This window comes from Grus americana, chromosome 3, assembly GCF_028858705.1.
Source record: "Grus americana isolate bGruAme1 chromosome 3, bGruAme1.mat, whole genome shotgun sequence".
Classification (NCBI taxonomy): Eukaryota; Metazoa; Chordata; class Aves; order Gruiformes; family Gruidae; genus Grus; species Grus americana.
Window position 1 is genome coordinate 90,134,705 of NC_072854.1, and position 20,798 is coordinate 90,155,502.

The window sequence follows — 20,798 nt, forward strand, 5'->3', positions numbered from 1 at the left end:
GGTGTGCTGTGGGAAAACTAGTCTGTCCTTTGTGAGTACCTGTACAGATGAGACTTTGTCCCATAAACATAGTAAACTACATTCAGCTTGGCATGCTGAAGTTTTCTCTCTGCAACCTCTGTTCCAATCAGTGGTAAGGCATGAATCCAGCTTGGAGCACTGATCTGTTCCAGCTGTTGGCATTAATGCAATTTTCATTTTGGAAGCAGGAGGTAAATGCGAGACATGAGACATGTTTGAAGGCATTTTGTCAGTGAGTTGTTGTTAGCCAGGCATGTTGCTGGCTAACAACAAAGTGCAGACACAGGGGCAGCTGATACAGATTTTTATAGCTGTGAAATCCCATAATGCTGATCAGTGATGCTGTGGTAAGGCTGCAAGCAGAGGGCAATGAAACAGCCCTGTCTTGCAGACCACATGGGATGTCAGAAGGACCAGACCTACAAGAAGAGGCAGGTCCCATGAAGCTGTTGGAAGAGCTTGCCCCTTCACTTGTCCAGTAAAGATGAGCCTAAGGAATCTGTAAAAAAACCAACCAACCAACCAAAACCACACAAAGATCTTCCAATGCTCTAATTACATCCCATCCAAATCCAAAAATGAAGAAAAACTGAAGCTACATTACAGCTGGAATTGTCCCATCATCCAGGTAGGACACTGTGGTCTACAGGTATTTGCTGTCTTTTGCTGCTGTACTAATACCCAGCCGGGGGAGTGTGCAAGGACCTGAAGGAGAGCGCTGGCTTGCTAAGCAATTTTCTTACATGAGCCAGCAGGGCTTGTGTGGTGCGGGGGAAGGGGCTCTGTAGTAGGAAATGATGAGGAAACACAACCTTCTGTGAGGGCACACAGAAGAACTGCTTCCTGCAAGAAACTCTGGCTGCCTCCCCCTGCGACCACTTCCTTCCAGCACTAAAACCCGGAATAGAGCTCTAATTCTCATCTGTATCAAAAATAAGAATGTGACCAAATTTGGTTTGTCGTGCTGGATTCGCAAAGTGTTTACAAAAGCATTTCATGGAAGTGAAATTTGGGGAGCAGTTGTTTAACTTAGCGGTAAGGGTATGAGGAATGTGAGATGCGTGTGTGATATCTGGATTCGGGACTGAAATCTACACTGTTACCTTTGCTTTACCCTCTGTGAACTCCCATTTTCAGTAAGTGAAGGTCATGTAAAATGACTCTTTACCAGCCCACATCCACACCCAGCCGACTTCAGCATTTCCTAATTAGGTTATATTCAATCTTTATAATGTGCTTGTAATAGATGTGGTACTGTAGTGTAATCTCAACTGATATTATTCACTTCCCAGGAATGTACAGCTGAAGCTGCTCTGCAGGCTCTGACTGAAAACAATGGGTGTGCAGCTGACAAATAAAAGTAGCTATTTTACATGCCCTGGTCTATTTGGATGCCATTGTTTAAGCGATGTCTGCTGAACAGGTATTCACATTAGAAAAACAAGCACAATTACAATTTTCTGATGTGGCAGCTATTTTTGAAACTCATTAAAGCTTGCTAGTGCTTTTCCCATGCAATGAAAAACTGGAATTGCCTGTTGTAATATTGGCTGGCAGTTATGAATGGTTTCAGCTCACATTTTATAATGAAGAAATGAGCTCATGCTATATAATTGCGGGCTATCCCCAGGAATATTTTTATTCAGCGTTATTGTCAGACTAAATTAAAACCGCCAAAGAGCCTGATTCCTCAAGATGCCAGGTGCTCTCAACTCCCACAGTAGTTAATGGAAGGGAAGAGTACTCAGCAGTTTCAGAATTAGTCCCTAAACGCTGATAGTGATGCGCAAATTTTCATATTAAGCAAGACAATATTTTGCAGAGCAAAAGAGTTCTTTCACTCTTCCTTTTCTTCGTAAAGTGAGCAACTGTTACTAAAAGTAATATTTATTCTATGCTGTATCCGTTTATTACATTTATATGAGCTACTGCAATATCCTTTCAAGTGACTTTTGTTTACTTTCCCCCTCTAAGTTTAAAACAGCCATTAACTTCCTTTTATTAAAAATTAACTAGTGATATATTTGAAGCCACTGGTGATCACAGACAGTGGCATTCATCTGGCACTAGAGACTTGTTTGCTTCCCCTCCTGCTAAACATTGTGGAATTTTTGTCCTCTTCTCCCTGGGGAGTTCAGCAGAGAAAAGTGCTCTGAGCTGAGGGGACCCAGAGAGAGCAGAAGACAAAAGAAAGGAAAAGCCCTTTGGGGCAATATCTGAACTACCACCTCATTTCACCAGCTGAATCACCACTTCACCCCATGCACTCCCTCAGGCAGTACCAGGCAGCCTGGGAAGACTGGGGGCTGGAGTGGGGGAGGTTGGTGCCTGCACGCGCATGTGCTTCACTTGGTGTTTCATAATGCAGTAGGAAAAGGCAAGACTAGGACAGTCAAATCTTGTGCAGTGTTTGAATACCAAAAAAAGTTGGAAGTCAAACATCTATCATTAATATGGACAAGGTCAGGCAAAAGCCTTGCTCAAACTGTGTGTCAATTAGTCCTTCTTTTCTCCCCTGGGTCCAAAGTGTTATCACCACAGAGGATAATGAGTTAAAGCCAAGTAAGGTCCTCTGGAGCTCAGAGGTCATGGAACGAGAGTCGAAAAAATGGGTTCCAAATATTATAAGTCTTTCAACACTGTTTTCTAGGTATTCTGTTAAATATCCCACTGGGAGGCTTCTTTTCGTCAAACCTAACCACATTTCTTTGGACTTTCTTCTCCGAGTGATTTCAAATGTATAAAGAATTTAGATGAAAAACAGATCTGTATTTTTTCATTGTTTAAAAAATGGTAGTAAATGCTCACTTCGCAGAAGAGTGATAGTGATTTTATTTATAGAAATTCCCAAAGTGACAGTTATAGAAATAATCTGTGGCAAACAAGTTGCAGAAGATTTTTCCCCCAGTCAGATCATGTTCTTTCTTTCCAATGCTGCATAATAATTTCCGTGAAAAGAAGCTGCATTATGTAGCCCTGATCATTGTTTCAACTTGGTAAGAGCAAACGGTGAGAAAAAACTATATGGTTGGGGAAAATAGCAGCCTCCAAATAGGACTGTTTTAAAGATGGTCTCGCTCTTCTCTGGGCTCAGTGAGAGAAGAAAGTGAAATAATTTGCAGCAAAGAGAGATGTAAGTTGTGCTATCTGTTGAGAAAATAGAAAAAATATGGATAGCAAAGGGATGAGACTATAGAGCTGCCTCTGGAGGTTGTGGAATTTCCATCAGTGGATGATTTTAGGAACAGAGGATAAGTGAACATGTGTAGGAATAGCCTAGGCATGTGGTTGCCCAACTTGCCCACAGTGCCACAGGGATCGGGGAGGAGCAGTGAAAGGTGACTGAGGAGATGAGTTTGCATGTGCTATGTAGCAGCCTGTTTCAGGGAACTCTAAACGGGCTGTGTCTCCCCTGGAAAAGAGCACGGTGAGGTCCAGAGGTTTTGGAAGGTTTTAAAAGTTAAGTACTTGATCCTGCATCGGGCACAACGTGGAGGAGATGACTCTGAAGTCCCTTCTGACTCTACAGTTCTGTCGCTCTATAAAGTAACTTATCAGAAACATTGCATGTTTGGATATGTGTGCATTGGTAATCCACAGGAATGATTAAAAAAGAGACAAATATTTAGACTATTCCTAGATAGTATTGCTAAACACTATTTAGCAATACCATTTTGGAATGCAGTCTTCAGGAACACTGGGAAATAGTATTAGACAGTTTTTGAAAAAGGTTTTAGTAACATTTTCTTGTTTATGGTGGTAGCATGAAAAGTGTTTACATTAAATAGTTTAATTTCTTAGCTTCCAGAGCTTATGTTAATCATGTGGACTTTAAGGAGCATAAAACCTTTGTCAAAGTATAGCTTTTAAACAGACAATTTCAAAACATAACAGACTGTTTAACAATCCTCACTAAACTTATGATCTAGCTCCAGCTGAAAGAAATGTAAAAGCACTATGGACTTCAGTTGGGCATATAAAAATAAAACCAATATTATGTCGTCCTGATTCAGCAAAGCACTTAACCAGATACTTACATTCTCTAGATATCACAGGGAAGTAAGTATTCAAGTATTCAAGCACACCTGCCATTTAGGAATCTTAAGACCATGCTTTAAACTCCAGTTTTAGTTCCTAATGAGAGAGATTTGAAATGACAGGAGAGACAGCATAAATCTGGTGGAAAGAGACCAAACAGCGGAGGATCCTGGCACTCCTTCCTGGTGATCAATCCAAAATCTGCATGTTATTAATAATGCTGATACTTTAACTGCTAAGAAATTGAAAAAATTCAGAATTGAGGTTCTCCTAGGAATTTTGGTTCTGCCTCTGGCCCCTCCCTACACTTTGTCTTCCAAGGTTTCCCATAACATGCTAAGCTAGGGAAGGGATCGGCATTTTTTCTGCAGAGAAATCAAAACTTTTCTCTAAACCGTTACAGCCTCAAAACACTAACTGTGTTTATGTGTACACATAACACTTTCTTATTATGTACTTTGCTTCTTCATAGGAGAACCAGTATCATTATGGCCTATGATGGTACACTTGGGCACAGTGCAGGGTAAAGAACGTGCTCCTTGTACTGGGGAACGAGGCCTGCCTTTGGTAACCTTGGGGTGACTAACATGGGATTGAAAGAGGTAAGAGCAATGATACCAGAACAGCAGAAACAGCGTGGCTGTGGCTTCAGGCCGAAGAGGCTTTTAGGGCTAAAGAGAAGCAGGTCATCTCCTCACCACAGTGAAAACAAGCATGAAACTCAGAAGGGATAAAGACAAAGGCAAACTGAAGAGGAAAAGCTGGAGCAGGTGCCACAGGTCAGAGGCGTAGGAGGTCACGATGTGAAAGAGCACAAGAGCGAAACTTGAGTTAACAAACTGTGGCACAGTAGAGTGGCACACAGAGGTTTGAAACCCAGCTCTGATAAGGAAGAACCAAGGAAAGTATTCAGAAGAGGCAGGGATGTGTGACTCGACTGGGTCAAGCTTTTGAGTGTGCCGCTGTAAAATGTTGCCAGCCTGTTGTTATAGCAAATGAATCCATGTGTCTGTGTTTTGTCCTCAGAAACAATTGTATGGATTGTCTTCAGCTTCTACACGTGGAGCCACACACATGCATGCTCACACACGTGTCCTTTCAGAACTAAAAAGTATGAGCAATGTCATCCCTGAAGTGTCTCTTTAAAAGAGTTTTAAACCACTTAAACTGGGTTTCTAAATGAGAAAGTAGTCTCAAGAGTAGAGTTGGTAGATTAAAGGTAGCGTGGAGTGCATTCACGCAGGATAAATAATTGAATAATTGCAAAGTTGGAAATGTATCCAAAGAAGCTAGGATTTATTACAGAATTCTTTTTTCTTTTGCTTACACAAACTTTATAATAGCTGTTTTCTCTGACTGTCCTTTTGCGTAAACTGGGAGCAGCCTCTGGGCTGCTCTCAAATTTACTTTGGCTTCTGCAATAGCAATTAAGAATTACTGGAACTGTGCAGACTCTAGCCATGCCTTCAGTACCGTCGGAGGCCACGGCACAGAGCCATCCTGCTCCCTTGGGCAGCAGCGGGGCTGTTCCTCCAACCACCTGCTCGGTCGGTGCCTGGTCCCAGCTGGGGGGCCGCACACCAGGCAGGGGAAGGACTGTTTGCACGAAGCCTTTGCTCCAACAGAGCAAGCAACTTTACCCTCAGCTATTAAGCTAATGTATGGAGGGCTTGGGTTTTTTTTAAAAAAAAATCATGTTATGTAAATCAAATGGCCAAAAGGATCGTCATAGAATTGAACACACTTCAGTGATGAGAAATTTCTTGTGAAAGGGTGATATTTTCTGTGTAAGTTTTATTTCAGATAGCAGGATCGGGGTATAAACTGCTGTGTATGACCTGCTGTTTCCTGCCCAGAGACATCACCCCGTATGTGTAAGGGCACAGCAGTCTGTGGGCATGCTGAATATTACAGTCTCGACACCTTGAAATGAAAACGCTCTCTGAATTTGGGCACTGCATTTACAGAAAAGAAAATACAATTGCCTTGTGGTAAAGTGCTTTAGCATTAAAGTGCTCCAATGCTAACAATGCAAAGAGAGCAAAGGGGAAAATTCTCTTACCCAGATGTGGGTACATAAACATATTTTAAACCAAGTATACATTTATATACAATGCATCCACTGTTTACACTTATTTTAAAATTCCATACATAATGAAAATTATGCAAATATTTACAAAAATACCTTAGCCTGGGTAAGGTGTGTACCGCACTTAATATTTCAATAAATGCACATGTAGTGCTTGTATGGCAGTGCCAAATGTAACATTTCGAAAAATGACCCTTCAGTAAAACTGTCAGACGCAGAGTGTTGCGTTCAGGTACCTGCCAACAGAAACTTCTGGGAGGATGTCACTGGGAGAAATGAAACAATACCGGGGTCTCTACCTGGATTAACCAAGGAACTTGTAAAAAAATTAACATCAGCTCAGTATTTATGGGCTTTCTAGCCAGTAATCTGCTGGACTGCCAACAGCTATTTTGAGCCCTCTCACGTTCTGGGCAAGGCAGTTTCACTTGTATAAAACAGATGGGCAGGTGCCCTTAAATCTGTCATCATAAGGCTCTTGGCCCCAGTGGGTCCCACGGAGGCCATGCTGGATGCTCCGCGCCACGCGTAGCACCTCCGCGCCGCTGCCCCGCTGCGGCCCCGCCGCTAGGCGGGAGGAGACGCCCCTGCGCCTCGCCAGCTCTCGCAGTATTTGCCGTTTACCTGCAAATCGCAGACCGTGGAGTCATGAAAGCCTGAGCGCTCCTTAAAACCGCGTAAATAATGGAGGAAATGCAGAATGAATGAGTGTGGCGGGCGCTGCTGCGGAGAGCGGGCTGAAAGCCTCACCCTTGACGGATCGGGGCGTCGAGGAGGTGAAGGGGAAGAAGGTTTGGGGGGAAAGTCATCAGCTTGTAACCACCTCTCCGAGCTGGCCCTCCTCGGGGGAGGCTGCCCACGCGAGGGCTTCAGCGGGACACTGCAACGCCCCCACCCCCGCAATGAGCTCAAAAAAAAAAGGGGGGGGGGGGCCGGACCTCTTTATTGTTACTGTGGTTGCTACTCGCCTCCCCTGCCCGCCTCGCAGGCGGCGCTCCGCTGTGCCAGGATTTCCCTGCAGCTCGCCCTCCCCGCCCGCAGCCCCGCCGGCAGCGCCGCCTCCCCGCGGCTCCCGTTCGCCGCCCGCGGCCCAGCGCCGCGCCCCCGGGATACGGGGTGCCGCCGCCCGCGCACTGACAGGCGCTCACAGGTGCGGCGCTTGCCCCGAGTCGCGGAGGGGCGGCCCCGCTGCCCTCCCGGCTCCGCACCGGCGGGAGGGAGGTAGCTAGGGAGGGAGGGAAGAGCGGCGGGGGAACAACCGGCCGCGCCGTAAGTCGGGGAGCGGGGGCGGCGTGTGCGCGGAGCGGGGCGCGGAACCACCACCGGGCTGCGCGGCCGGGGCCGGGGGAGCGGCGAGGGTCCGGGCACAGCTCCTCTTCTGCGGAGCGGTGGCGGAGCAGCACCGCGCCCGCTCGGGGGTCAGGGAGGGAGGCTGGGAGGGAGAGGAGGCGTTTCGGGGTGGCCAGGGAGAGTATCCATTAATTCTCGTGTTTGGCTGCCTGGGGGATTTATGCCGGAGCAATCGCATTGCTAAGACCGTCTCGGGGTGTTTCTACATCACTGAAATTCCGAGCTGGAATTCGCCCCTATAATCGGTTTAAAATTTTCTTCCCAGCGTATTTTGACATACCCGATTTTATACCCTTGTCTTGGAGGCCGAAGGCATACCTACATCGCCGCGAAACAGCGCGGGCATGGGAATTTTTTTGTGCGGGATGTCCCCTTTTGTTGCGCCTTTTGCTGCGTGGGTTTAAAAATAACCCTGCGCTTGAATGCGCCGCCGCTGGCTGCGCAGCTGGGGCTGCACCTAAGGCTGATACGGGGCTGGGAGAAAGGCAATGGTCCGCTGTGATGCTGCTTGTCGAACAAAGAGTTCAAGTCGGGAAGTCAAATAAGAATTTGTATTGGGTTGCTGATGAAGAAAGGTGGGTGGTAGATTAATAAGAGGGGCTTGATTTATTTTCAGTTGAAATTAAAAAGAAACCAAAATAGAGGAAGTAATTAATTTAGGACTTGCGTCACTGTAGATTGTTGTTATGTTTTAAAAATAGGAAGAGGGCTTATTATGAAATGTTTAATGTAACAAATGTGATCCTGATCTTGTACTTTCCTTTGAAAAATATTTCGGGGAGGGAGGCAAGGAGAGGTCCCAGGAGTGAAATTACTCATAGACGATTATTTTCAGTTACATATAGGTTATAAATATGTAACATTGTTCAGCAAAGTATAGGGAGAAATCAGAGGCTTTGAGGTATGAAAATCTAAAGCTGAATAATTCTTAAGATGCACAGTACCAGAAGTCTTATAATCCATGTGCTGTGGTTCAGATGCTTAGAGGAATGACAGAGATACCAAAAAAGGCATCATGATACTCTGTGCAATTCCAGGAGCAGAATTTTCTCCTTCCCTACAGAAAAGGAAAGCACATTTGTGGAAGCAAAAAGTGACAGATGTGGCATCTCAGCAGCTGGCTAAACATAAAAGCATATATCAGCAGGTGATTACTGTCGCAAGGATTTATTTTTAAAGTGCCTTATACTGAAAGGGTCCAGCCTTTTTTAGTGTTAGCGTTAAGATTTACTTTAGCTCTATGACATGTTAAAAATAGTCTTTCAGCAGAAGCATTCAGAAACTCCTATGTTCAGGGCAGTCCTTGCTTTGAACGTTTGTTTTTTATTACAGCATGCAGAGGAGAGGAACTGAACAGGTTCTTGGGTCCGTAGGATAGTACTGAAGGGAGTGATTTTTCCTGGCCTCAGTATAAGACAACGGTATCTGGGAAGGAAACAATGGGGCCTATCTCCTCCTTGGATTAAAGATAATCAGTTACTGTTCTCTCAGAAGCATCGTGTGCATCCACAGAAGTGAAAATCAGGCTGCAGAAACTACCTTCGTGGTTCTGCCTCTCTTCTGTGATCAGTAAAGCTAGCCAGGATCACCAGGAGGTGGCCTGGGTGAATTTTGGAAAGGAAAGAGATGGGTATCACCTAAGAGGCAGCCCAGAGCAACTCTTTCCCTGAGGCAGCGTGGCTCTGCACTGTCCCTATTTGACTGCTGTGGTTAAATGTCACGTTGACTTCAAAGATGCGTCTAAAACTGTTCCAAACCACTTATATCAGCTTTACTGTAACCAAAGAAAGCCATAGTTCATGGCAAAACACGTTTTGCTCTCAGCTTTGCATAATTAGGTACGCTGCTTTAGTTTATAGTCTTCTAAGCTAGATGACTTCTTATAGAAGAAATTCTGGTCCTCTGCCCAAGTCTCGAGAAATAATTTGGGGTAGGAGAGGGAACTGGCATTCAGAAAGAAATTTCCCTCTGCCATGCAGAATTTGCCATCAAGTTCTCCTTTGCTTCTTGCCAGTGAGGCTGTGTCCCAGGGGCACAGTGATGCTCTTTGACCAGTGCGTTCTCCCGTTCCTCACCCTCGTTGATAGAATTGCTGTGGATCAGGTCACCTGGTGCCCGTTTTGGCCTTTCATAATGATGTAAAACACCGCAGGCTTTCACCCTCCTGCATGCAAATGTTACTTTGGGGGGAAAAAAAAAAAGCCAACACCAAAACAAACAAAAAACCCAACCCAAACAGCAAATAAAAAGCATTGCTTCTTTACAGTTTTCCCCCTTATCATGATTAAGGCAAAGTAAATACATTTTCTCAAGATCTGAACCATCTTGGAGAGAAATGGCTGCCTCTCCCTCCCTCAGTGATAAAGCTGAACTAATTGGGTGGTCTGTGCCTAATAGGTGTAGCCCTGCTGCAGAGACATGGTATCCCCACAGGTACAGCACTTACAGGGTGGCAGTTGACTGAAGGTATGCCCTGTGGTTAGTTGGTTGGTTGGTTTGGGGTTTTTGTGTGATAGCAAGGTGAATTTCCCAAATAAACTCAAGTCTGAACTTAAAGGGGGATGTGGGGCGAATTGTATTCAGGTGTTGGATGGAGGACTGTTTTTAAATGATTTTCTCTCACCGCAAAGCAGGCCAGTTACTAGTCAGTGAAAGCAGCTAGCTGGTGGATGTGGCTGGGTAGAGCAGCGAGAGCAGATTTGAAGCCCCAACTCTGTAGGGGAGAACTTTGTGTGAAGTATGGTGGCAGTATGAGGTGCAACTAGAGTACAGGCTCAGGTAAAGTTCATGTGGAAGAAAAGATCTATTTCTAATGCTACAATAAATAATAAATATTTCTGGATGACATTCATGAAATTAAGCATTGCTTATGATATTTTATGATGTTCTGTGTTTACATTCATAATGCTATTGAGCCAAGGTATTGATCTGGCATGGTGACTGCAGGGGAGATGAATGTAACAGGAGCAGCTGGAACTGGCTGACAAGAAGACTAGCTTCCTCATAGTTTAAGAGTTAAATCAAGACACAGTAAAGCTTCAGAAAACACACTGCCAAGATAAAATGAGATGATTACAAATGGACAGAGTTGGCCAGGGTGACAAGATATACCTTTACTTGGGTTTCATTGATGCTTGTGGAATAAATAGTCAAGTGTAGAAACAAATGTTTGTCTTAGGGTTGTGCCACTAGTTAATTCCACAAAGCACAATTAGTTAATTTTTGTAAGCAACTGTGACATTTTTCTTTTGAGAGGCTAGTGAACTGCTGAATGTGCTTTACTCCCTTTTGTTTGTGTTGTGTTTGTTGTTTTGGTTTGTTTTTTTTAAGGAGGGAGATAAACCATTTGCACACCATTTACAGGCTGAGCCTACACTCAGTAGCGCACTTTAATACTTAAAGTTCTGAAAATGTGAAAGCAGTACTTGAATACTGAAACTAAATCATTATCTTCATGACCATAGCAGCTTTTTATGTGATATCATTTTACTGAAATCTATGTTTAGCAAAAGTAACTTGAAATACTGTTATCTTTGAAATTATGCAAGTTGCGCAATACTCTTAAAACTTAATGACTAGCATCTCATGAATGCTAGGGAGCCACATTAAGGGTTTCAACCCCCACTATGTGTGGAAAAACAACATGCAACTTAACTATGTAAATGTTGCATTGATGTTGTTTACTTGCACTGAATAATAGAAGAAAGCTCACCAAGTCTGATAGACTGCTTTGATTTCTATCATAAAGGTCAACAGGGAACAAGTCAGATAAGAAATTAAATGGACTGATATAATGAGTTATTGTGCTGGGGTTCATTCTGAATGAGCCAAGTGAACTTTTCTGCGGTTATGCGTAAAGAGCAGCTGACCTTCTGTAGAGATACAAGTGCTGATGGCAAGCTGTGGTCACTGAAACTACGTATGACTTGCTTAGGTCTGCAAACTTGTGTAGATGCATTTAGATTGCAATTAATTGTTTTTAAGTCATCTGTAGAGAACTTTCTAAAAATAAATACTTTCTCATGTCTTTGCTGGGAAGATCTAAAATGAAGGGCTTGGTGTATTTTTTTATTTTGTCCCTTTGAAATACCAGATGTTTCAAGTCTGGTTCTCACTGTTTTGCTATAGCAATTTTATGTGTATCTGAATATTTGTGTTGTGCCTTAAACAAAGGAAACAGGTGTTCAGTCTTCATTAAGATTTTTTTTTTATTAGAATATTAGACACTATCATAAAAATACTAAATAAAAGCAAACTGTTGGTCTGAATTTTTTTTTAGTTAACTTTTTACAAAGTCTGTACAGTATAACAGTGAAGTCAAGCAAGCCCAAAAACCTAAAGCCTGTTATGCTGGCAAAAGCAAGTATCCATAAGTTTGAAAATGACTGTAGAAAATGGTGATACATATATTAAGTGCATTATGGTCACATTTCTCATAGCCCTCTTCCCTGAAACAGTATGTAGGGTGAATGAGGTGAGAAGTAACAAAAAAAAGATCTGTTTGAAATTCTGGGCTAAAGCTAAAGGTCTTGCTCTGTCATAGTCTTTTTCGATGGCGCTGGGCAACATTGTAATGCAGATGGTGAAGGAACCAAATAATGGTTGTACAAGTAATATAATCTTAGGATTTCCTAACTTTGCGTTCTTTGACTTTGCAACCTTAGTGTTCCGCATATGATATTTCTAATTATGGGGTTTAAAATTCTCAGTGATACTCTACAAGGAAGATCAAAGGTGCTTTGCTGCCACCACAGTCAGCATCTATGAAGCATTTCTCCAAAGAGGTTGTGAAACTAGCTTTCTAGCCGGAAGAGTTCTCTGTCATGATCTTCACTAGGAGAAACCCTGATACCTGTACGAGTATGACTAATAGCGTTTCAAATCTTCAGCAGAAGAAGAAAGCAGAGGCAGGAAGGAGATAGTAGACAAGACTTGAGTCTTAAGTCTTCAGTGAAGAAGAGGCTGATAGATCTTGTTGCTTTGATAAACACTTTCTCTGTTTCTCCTATTCTAGTAAAGGTGCTTGTTGACTTTTAAGAAGGTGGCTTTCTCAAGGCATACGACTGGGTCAGCTCCCCCTGTAGTAGACGGTTGGGTTTTTTTTAGTGATTGAGTGGTGTATTAGTACCAGGTGACGTACAGGAATGTAATGCCAGTGTTGCTGGGGATTTTTTTCCCCACGCTTACATTCTTGCCTTTTTGTTTATTTTTCCTCTTATTTCATTTATATCATCAAGAAGTGTATGGCAACACTAATGGATTCTTCTCATTAAAAAAGCTTTTAAATTTTACAAAAATCAATACTTAAGTAATTTAGAACCTTAAAAAAAATCTTGTGATACCAGAATAATTTTTGAATGTTCTTCATTCTAATACTTATTAAAGCTAACCTTTTAAATTGTATTCATGAAGATATTGTGATCAGAAACAAGTTCCATTCTTTCTTCCTTCTATGTGTATCTCCAGTTCTAGTTAAGTAAAGGCTAAATCATGTGTGTTTACATATATCTTTTTCATGAAAGTCTAAGTATATTCTAGAAACCTCTATTTTACCTTTTTGCCTCAGTTAATATGATTCAGTGTATACTTTGATTTAGTTTGACTTTAATTCTGTTTATTCATAAGATTGGGTAAATTAGATCTGAAACCCAGACAAAGATTAGTCCATGATGTGGTTAAGCTTATGGTGACTGTTTTGGATTGCTTTTTCTCTCCCTTTTTCTGTGCTTGAGATGCACACCATAAATATTATGTCTTAAATGTGATGGACAACCACTAAGGAACAGCATTTTGTTCAGGCACTATTGCCGCTGCTTTTAATGATGAATTCTCTTGGGGAATGGTCATCGGTATTCTCTTTTGGTCTTTATTTTTGGATTATTTGATAAACTGCCTTTTGGGAACTAAAGCATAGTTTCAGATTGGTTAAAATTTATCTCCAGAGAATGGTTAGGCCAATCTTCTCAGTGTTCAGATTTCAAGTGACAGCTTAATCAATTTTAATTTTACAAGCTCCCTGTCATTTGAAGCATTAACGTGACTCATTGGCTCTTTGAGAGTACATGTTTCTGTAACCACAAAGAATAAAAAGCAAAGCATCTCTTGACACTAACAGCTGCATGTGTCACAGTGAGGGTGAAGGAAAAAGAAAATATAGGTTCTGCCTTTTGTAGTTTGATGTAAAGGCCAGCCATACGATTTCTCCCCAGTGCTGTGGTCCTTGCAAAGGCACTTTTCTTTAGCTTTTGCATGACTTGTCTGTGTTCATTTGGAGGATGGTATGTGGCTGTGGAGTCTTTGGTGTTTCCCTTCTTTTAAGGATGCATGGCTCCTACAAATAATGTTAGGGGTTAGTCCAATTTAAGAAAGACTTGAACAGTAGGAGAGCTACAGAGGGACAAGGAAATAATAGCACCATTGATTGTCCTGCATGTCAGATGCAGCTCACATGTTCCTGCTCCAGATACAAAAGATTACTGCTCTTCATCAAGTTTAAGCTGGTTCTTTGCTTGCTTGTGGCTCTCTAGCAGATGACCTTGGAAGAATAACCACAGTACATTGCATCTTACCCTCTTATGAATCTGGGCATCTTTTCTGCTTGGATGTTTAAAACCCAGATGGAAATATGGAGGTAAAGAATGGAACAGTGTGTCCATGCATAGGCTGTATATATGGCATACCGAATTGTATTTTACTTCAGTCCAAACGCTTGGAGTGGAAACATGAAATAGGAGGGAGATGATGCTCACAACAGTTAAAATTCTGTTGCAAAGCTAGCAGTATTCCATGCCCCCAAAGATGCAATAACTGAAGAACTGTCTTTTGTGGGATTTTAATGTTGTAATTTCTGCATAACTCTTAATATACTAGATACCTGGCTTGTGATTAGGGCTTCTGCTGCTACAATAATACAAATTCTAGTAATGTATTGCTCAGATTATTCATCTTGCCTAGAAGTAGTAAATTGTAGAGTCTAGTCAGTTTGAAGGAGACCTTAAATGAAAAGGTTGGATTGTTAATGTTATCATATCTGCTCTAACTTGTTTCTTATTAATGATATGCAAAGTAATTAGTGGTACGGAGAAGTCATACAGACTGAATAGAAAATCTACTGTTAGGAACAAGAAAGTGGACTGAGCAGACCAGTAATTTGTATGGCAGCTGTTCTGTTCCTGTATGTCCCTTCCCCGCTTGCAGGGTATGATTTTAGTGGGGAGGGAGGCTATATTTCTTCTGGTTTTGTCTATATGCACCCTCAGGCATGATGAATACCCATCTCAGTCTCCCGAGTCTTTTAGATAAGATCCGCTAAGGTCAACAGCAAAGACAACGAAGTCATCCATTTTATGGCAGAGTGGGCAGTACGACTCTCTTAAAAATACATATTTCTAGTCCCAAAGAAGAAAAGCTACAATAGCAAGAGCCCAAGTAGGTTAGGAATCTGTAGGAGTTCCTAAAGGAATTTGTGAGGACAAAAATAAAACCCACATCTCCAAACAAAAGCGATGAACAATTAAGTAGCTTATGCTGCAGACAGCTTTCAGATTTTAGTCTGAGAGTTAATTTCACTTCTAGTTGCAGTAGTTATTTTACCTTGAGACTACAATGGTCCCTTTACTTTGGCAGAGGAATATGCATTGTAAATAAGGTATTTTGTGGCATGGTATAACGGTTGAATTGCTGGGATATGCTCTGACAACCTTACAGGAGGAAGAGACAAGAGTAGCATCTAATGAAGCAACAACAAAGAAACTGGAAGCTTTTTGATGTTGTCTTTGGTAAGAACAGTATATCAATTGAAATGTAAATCTTTAAGTGTATTCAAGTAATCTCTGAAAATACAAAGATATAATCTGCATAAAACTGAAGAATCTGTAAGGAAAGAAGCAGGCTTCAATGCCCAAATGAGCAATCTAAACATGAAATTAACTCCTGTTGCTAAATTCCAGCTAACTTCTTGCATCAAGCTTGCTTACATATCTTTCTCCCTTGCATCTATGTATAAGGGTCAATCCCTTCCCCACTTCCTCTGTCCTCCATCTCCTGGTTCCACATCCCTAGTTCTTATGCAGAGGTTCTGTCCTTCCTCTGAATTTGGGTTGATGGTTATTCCTTCCTGCTGACCTGTTGGTGGGGATAGAGCAATGTAAGCAGGAGGGGTGGTATTTTTAATAGAGGGGGGATTTTGGAAGCTGGCAGACACTAAGCTACTGAATCTTGTAAAAATTGTACAATTAAAACACCTTAAAATGGACTGTCCTGGTAATTCACAGTGACAGGAAAAGACACATTCCCAGATACAAATTGAATATCAGGATTAGCTTTAAAAGTACAGAAGTGCCAGAGCTTTTTAGCAAGGCTGTAGATTTTGATGGGTGGTGTATACATAGGAGTAAAGGGCTGGGGAATAGAAATACATAATTTTGTTTTGTCTTATTAGAGAAACAGTTTAACAACTTTGGTTAAAATTCTCCCACCTCTTTCTAATCCTCCCAATAAAGAAACATATACTGATTGCTGCATATGAAGGATAGAAAATGTTGGCTTGAATGGCAAAGTCTGATATTTATAAAAAATTCTGAGGTTTACAAGGGAAGTTTCCAAGACATCTGAAGAGTAGGTGCACACGTTAAAAAGGCATCATCTAAGAAATTGTGTGTATTCTCTCTGTAATAAAATAGTGTGGTATCTGCGGAAGTTGGAGCAGCTGTCTGTGTGTACATTAAAGATCCTTGTCTGAAATGGTACCAGATAATTCTTCAGGTGCTCTGATTCAGTGTGTTCTTTCAGTCAATCTGGTGAGGTAGCTGTCAGTAGTTACTGGGCTTTCTGAATTTCAAAGTTCGTAGTTCTCAGATTAATATCCTGAAAGTACAAATGTGGTCCTAAAGTTAAGTTTTACAGTAGTAACAATATATAGGAGATGTGGCTTGAAAAGAAATGATAGTTACAGAGCATTGTCAAATTCAAGAACTACCTCAATTTCTTTTGAGTAAAAGTGAATGAAGCCACATCTCATTTTTTCATTCTGCTTTTCTTCAAAATTGAGTATCTGAAGTTGGACACTGGATTCTGCTCAGTCATGGATTTGAGATAACCTTGCTAGAAAGCTGTACTTCAAAATGTTTAGTTTTCCTTGTTCACTTTGAATAGGCTAAATTGCTGTGAAATATGTGCCCTTCTGCTTGCACGGCATCAGAGGAGAAACAGCTTTTAAAGCTTGCAGATCTCAAACTGTTCATGGCAGTTTGACAGGAAAGAATTTATTCAGTTCTCCATGCAGGATTTGAAGTAGTGTCAAACATAGATAACTATTTTTATTTTTTTCTCTTTCGTGCTGAAAGACAAGAACTTTCCAAACATAACAGTTTGGATGAGAGCTCTATTTTGATAACTTCCAGGAGATTTGAACTTCTAACCTTCATAATCATCTTGATGGCCAAGAAAACATAATCTGTGGACAAAAAGGCTCTAAAAATTTAATATGGTTTTCCCTAGATAAAAATGCTTTCCAAAATATTTAATTCTTAAGAGAAATGTCATGTATTTACAGAAAAATACTGTTCATATCTTGAATGATAAAAGGCAGAACAGACCATTGGGACCCTGTCTCTGACAAGCTGTAGACCTTTCCTGAATTGTTACCCAGTTCTGTGTCAGACTCCTGGCTCTGCCTGAATTGTGTGAATTAGATAATGGGCAGGTTTTATAATTTTTTTTTTTTAAACAAAAATCCAAATAATAGAGAATCCACCACAAGTCTTGGTAAATTGTTCTTGCTGTTATGAGAAGGTATGTTTTCTTGCTTGCCTTGCTTTGTCTAGCAAACATAAGTGATTGTATCGGTCTTGTGGCTCTTCTGAAACCCTTTTTTGTTTAGCAGCATCCTCCCAGAATTGTGGCTACTGGGACTGGACATGGTGGTGGCCAAATACAGAAATACTGGACTTTCCCTTTTCCTTGTCAGTGCCCTCTTATGAAGCAGGGAATTGCAGTAGCCCCTTGTGACTACAGCACAAGAGGATGAGGTTCAGCTACTTATCTCTTCTGACCTGCAAAACTCTTATTGCTGTTTCTGAGCACAATCTTCCCTCCTGAAAGTATGGCCCAAGTTATTTAGTCTTAATCTTGAATGCATGACTTTGGCTACTGTTAAAACTCAAGTGTCTTACTGATGTTTAGATATCAGCTAATCAAGATCACTCTCTTCCTCTCATTGCCATTATCTACCTGTTAATTTTCCTCTCCTCCCCCTGATCCCGAGTCCTCTGGCACAGGTCATTTTAGGGTAATTCTCCAACTGAAATGGATGAATTGAAGGCAAAGAGTTTAAGAACAACCACTGGCAATGCAGGTTGAAAGGCCTTGTGCTGAGCAGAAAGCCCCCATGAGTCCTAATGCCAACAGAAAAAAATGCCACAACTTCTGTTTGTAACATCTTGTAACATCAGTCTGACTTGGGAGTGACGCTACCTTCTATGGTGTACAAATGGGGAGAAATTCCTGTGAAATCAAGCATATTAAGCTGGTGTATAACAAGTCATAATTGATCTACTCTGAGATCGCATGACAGGAAAAAAGAAAATTCTTTTGATTTTGAGTGGATGTACTGGGCAGAAGAGGAGCTCTGTGTATTGGGTGTTGTACAGACCTATCCTTCCATTGCAGATGTACTGGTTTTGTTATTTTGTCATCTATTTAGTAGAGCAAGAGTCCTGATTCTGATCTGATTTGCAGTAGTTATAACCTCCAATAATTACACCAATTTAATTACTGCTAACAGAGAGAGATGTGGACTATAAGTGACTCAAAAAGTTAATCTTGGTTGTTTTTTAAGCTATTGGGAAAGTGTCATTAGCTGGCAACTGCTACGGTGTTTCAACATGTTAATTTTGTTTCATTCTTGCTTCTTGCATTTAACATTGGCAGATTCTAGGAAAACAAACAGAAACAGGAGTTTATTGTACTTCCTGGGGTGTTGAGTGGTTGCTTTTCAAATGCAGCATGACTACCAAGATGTTCATTATATTGGTAAACTCTTTGTTGCACTCTGCTGAGGGAATTAATGCTAAGTTTGACCAAGGATCAAATGGCTATTTCCAGGTGTCTAGTAAATGACTGCCTTTTAGCAAAAAGCCCAAGAAGAATACTTTGGTGTCTGGAAAAACATGTAGGAAGATGTTCTTACATCTTCTCCTGCATAAAAAACAAGAAGCAACTAGCAAGAGGTACGAAGGGAGTTTCATTATTTTTTAGGCTTAATCAAATTCTAAAGCAGCACTCAGTTCATCTTGTTGGATATTTAGTCACTGGGAATGTAACAGCCAAAATGCAAGGCAGATTAAGAGTCTCTGGATTTTTCAGGTATTCACAATATTTTTGGTTTTATAAGTTCTCTTCAAAATGTAATGCACTTTCAACCTGTGTTGGCACCCTGGGTGAAACTGCCTGCCTTGTTTCAGACAGCCTGAAACGCTTGCTTTGAGAGGCATGAACTTTCCTAATCAGCAGTGACTAACCTGGGAATCTGGTGACTATTAAAAGTTAACTGTTCTACCACAAGCTGCTAATGTGTTGTATTTGGAGAGTTTTGGTTTACTAATTTGGTGCAGATTTTTTTCCTTTTCATTGTTGTTAAGGCCTGCCTTCTCTTCCCATGCTAAATTATCTCTGCCTTCCCACTTTTGTTCTCTAAAGTGAATGGATTATGGTCTTCTCAGGAATGGCAAGACTTTAACAGCAGTGTCGGTGGCAGGTTTTTTTGTTTAAGAAAATATATATATTTAATTTGAATTATTGTAGGATAACCCATATTTAGTGTTCTGTGTTCTGACAGAACTTAAAACAAGAACAAAATCCCATTTTCCCCAAGGATGTGGTTTAACTTAAGAAGCATAGGACTGTAGCAATAGGGATATTGAACTATTTCTAACATGGATCTTTGTAGCTGTTGGTGAACAATTTAATGATTTCCTCCAGTAAGGATTTCCTTGGGCTCATTTCTTGGAGCCCAAGTATGCTGCCCCACTGCTTCTGCAGCCAGAAGGAGCATGTGTCTGGTGAATCTAGGTAGCACCCACGTACAGAGGAAAAGAAGGAATGCCAGTTTGGCAATATCATCTTCCTCTAGAAGTTACTGTACATGCCTTTTACTGGGACTGTGTTTCAAAATATTTTGGTTCTGATATTTCTATTCCTTCCCATGTCAGCTATATCCAGAGAGTTTGTGGAACAGGCCTGACATTACCCATTAATTTCTTCCTGTCCAGTACTGAAGCAGCAACACTGAGATGTTGATGCCTTCCTCAGATACAAGTTCCTTCTTAAATTTCTTGAGTATACTGTCTCTGGCCATGTGTTCTTCTGTAATTCAGGGAGCTGAAGCGTGTTGCTTCCCTGTGTTTCTACAGAGGCTATCTCTGTTAAAAGAAACAGTATAGACTTTTACAAGAGAAGGGAGTGCCACACTGTGCCTTAAATTAATGCAATCCTGATGCATTGTTACAGTATTACATGGGGGATTTTTTCTGGATATGGTTTGGATTTGCACTCAGGACAAAGAAATTGACCTCTGCTTCTGCTCCCCTTGCCAACACTAAGGAGATCAGGAATACCTGGCCACTTACTTCTGTGGCTTGGATTCTGACCATCTTTATGTTGGTTTTGTTTTCTGAGTTGGTGGGGGGTTTTTTAGTTTTTGTGGTTTGGTTGTTTTTTGGGTTTTTTTTTTTCTTTTCTAGTATTTGAGCAGAGTTTTTTGTCAGTACTGTGGGTGCCTGTCCTGGGCTCTACAACATGTCACCTTTTCTTAAATTTCTGAAGGATGGTAAACCACACTAAGCAACATATCACTCCTCCCATGACTTGAATTCTGACTCCCTGGAACTTGCAAGATCCATTAGAAATTTGCTTTAAATAGCCTTCAGTAAAGGCAGAAGTTCATCTTATCTACTTATTAAAGGATTAAGTAAATAAATGTGCCCTTTACACAGGAAAGTAGGTCTCCGCATTACATTATTTGTCTGCCTGCACCCCACTGCCTTCCATCCCAGCTGTACGAATTGGTACATGAATGACTTGCAGCATGTGGTAACAGCTTGTTCTTGGTCAAGAGACAGGCGCATCCATGCCCAAAGGGATGGCTGCACCTAATTTCTGTGCTGTTAGACTTGTATAAATAAGACATGTGATGACCAAGCAGAATTATAACGGTCTAGCAGCAAGTGTCACAATGCAGTGTAAGGCCTTGGTATATGCGTGCTCTGTTTCAGAACCAGCTTCTCTCAACTCTGAAGTAATT

General features: G+C 41.4%; 1 protein-coding gene across 4 annotated transcripts in view; it reads left to right on the forward strand.

The window, feature by feature from the left end:
* The first annotated feature begins 6,772 nt into the window (after positions 1-6,772).
* Positions 6,773-20,798, forward strand: part of CDC42EP3 (CDC42 effector protein 3) — a 28,200-nt gene continuing 14,174 nt past the window's right edge. Inside the window, exon 1 of one of the 4 annotated variants that reach the window (XM_054819703.1) lies at positions 6,773-6,924. The gene's annotated coding sequence lies outside the window, so the exon portion shown is untranslated. Of the gene's footprint in view, positions 6,925-7,177; positions 7,418-14,603; positions 15,277-20,798 lie in introns of those variants that run through there. The other 3 variants (XM_054819702.1, XM_054819701.1, XM_054819704.1) reach the window with 3 other exon arrangements.